Below are 2,130 nucleotides of genomic sequence, written 5' to 3'. Positions count from 1 at the left end.
GGGAGAGAGCGGCAAACACTTGTTCCTTCCAAACAAACTCCCTCCATCTGAATTTTATACCACTTTGTTTTGGAATGAGGCTTAAAGAGTGCTATTATCATTAACCTCTGTGTTATATTGACTGTTTTGCTTGCTAGTGGGAGACAGTTGGTCAGCCCTGCTCAGCAGAGACCATAGCATGAGACCCTGCCAATCCAGGGAGGTTCAGAAAGCTTTCCTGGAATCTCTCTCATGAAACATAACCTCCTCCATCTCTACGTATTAACTTCTTACTGTGCCATGTTTCTAGAGATATCTAGTTAGATCTCAAAACATTGCTTTGCCCTATCATTGAGCAGTTCTCCATCTAAGTCAGTCATTCACAGTACCAAAGATAAAAGCCATTTGTGTGTAGGGGGAGAGGGTCTCTATCCCTCCAGTTCACCCTCCCTGGTACCTGGAGGAACCCCACCTTTGAACAACTCCTCTGATGACAAGTGTTCTTTGTGTCTTTCTCAATCTTGAAATTTATGTCTTAATCTTCATCCTTCATCTTCTGAGGATCAACCAGTCACATTCCATTTCCCTAGGATTACAGAGGCAGCACTTTTATACTCTAAATATTAAGGGTCATTGGGAATCTGGGTACCCTGGAAATCTAGGCATCCACCACAGTAGGTATTCTAAGTCAAATCAGCAGCGCGCCAAAGGTAGAGGTTTAAATGGGCTAGAGGGACCAGGGGACATCTAACCCAACTGGCAAGATGTCAGAAAGGTAGAGCTGATGCTTGGGCCAATGAGGAGGCTGGACTAACGTGCTGGGAGATCAAGACAGTCTCTGCTTTCTGGAAGAAGCTGTGCAGTTTGCTCTTTCTTTAAGATCTCACATACCTCTAGATGGATCATCAATCAAAGGGGATACTAGAAGGCCAGTGGGGGCAGCTGGAACCAGTTCCCAGGCAGAAACAATTCTAAATTTTGAAAACCAAGCTTGGATTTCTCTCGTTTTTCATATTTGAGTTAAGCCTAAGCCTATACAACATATTCTGATACAAATGTTGGTCCTTGGGGCATGAGAAACAACAAAACATGCATTACAGGACAAGTACAGTAAGGAATGAGATTGTCTACCAAAGAGGCATGGGGATAGAGGCACTGCTTTGTGGTAGTCACACCGTGGTCCACGGGCAGGTGCTAGTCCTCCAGTTGTTTCCTGCAGTGAAACAATAATACATATTTCTATGCTGAATAGTTAGAAACCTTCCAAGAATAAACGGGGAGAAAGTTTGTGGGTTTTTTTTTTAGCATTTTGATAGAGTAATTTTTAAACTGTTGCCTCCAATATTAAACTGTTTGACTTCTATTTTATGACTTGGTTTTTGTCAACTGACTTTTATTGTATTTCTAAATAAATGTATCAGGACATGAAATGTTTGGAAAAGGGTCCCTGGAGCACTGTGAAGGAGAGGTGAAAACAAACCCTGGACCAACCAGAGCCCACGCTGTGACTATACCCGCCACGCCCCACACCTACGTCCTGCCAGTACTGCCACCGCCATGCCCAAGAGAGAGGCTGAAGGGATTCAAAGGGAGATAAAGCCAAGGTGAAGGATGAACCACAGATAAGATCCTCAAGATTGCCTGGTAAACCGGCTCCTCCAAAGCCAGAACCCAAGCCTATAAAGGCCCCTGCAGAAAAGGGAGGCAAAGAAGGTATCTGAAGGGAAAAAGGGAAAAGTTGATGCTGGCAACAATGGTAATAACCTTGCAGAACATGGTGATGCCAAAACAGACCAGGCACAGGCAGCTGCAGGCACAGGAGGTGCCGAGTGAGGCATGTGCGCTCCTGGTAACTGGGTACTTCGGGTGACTGCGCGGTTTGAAGCAGTATTTGTTTACCAAGTTTTTTTTTTTTAACTTTTATTTAATGAATATAAATTTCCAAAGTACAGCTTATGGATTACAATGGCTCCCCCCCCATAACTTCCCTCCCACCCGCAACCCTCCTCTTTCCTGCTCCCTCTCCCCTTCCATTCACATCAAGATTCATTTTCAATTCTCTTTATATACAGAAGATCAGTTTAGCATATATTAAGTAAAGATTTCAACAGTTTGTACCCACATAGAAACACAAAGTGAACAATACTGTTT

At 43.7% G+C, this 2,130-nt stretch overlaps 1 pseudogene; it reads left to right on the top strand.

The window, feature by feature from the left end:
- Positions 1-1,536: 1,536 nt before the first annotated feature.
- On the top strand, positions 1,537-1,812 carry LOC108177062 (non-histone chromosomal protein HMG-17 pseudogene; annotated as a pseudogene).
- Positions 1,813-2,130: the final 318 nt, after the last annotated feature.

The sequence above is a fragment of the Oryctolagus cuniculus genome, chromosome 9 (assembly GCF_964237555.1).
Source record: "Oryctolagus cuniculus chromosome 9, mOryCun1.1, whole genome shotgun sequence".
NCBI lineage: Eukaryota > Metazoa > Chordata > Mammalia > Lagomorpha > Leporidae > Oryctolagus > Oryctolagus cuniculus.
This window is presented reverse-complemented; position numbering and strand designations above follow the sequence as displayed.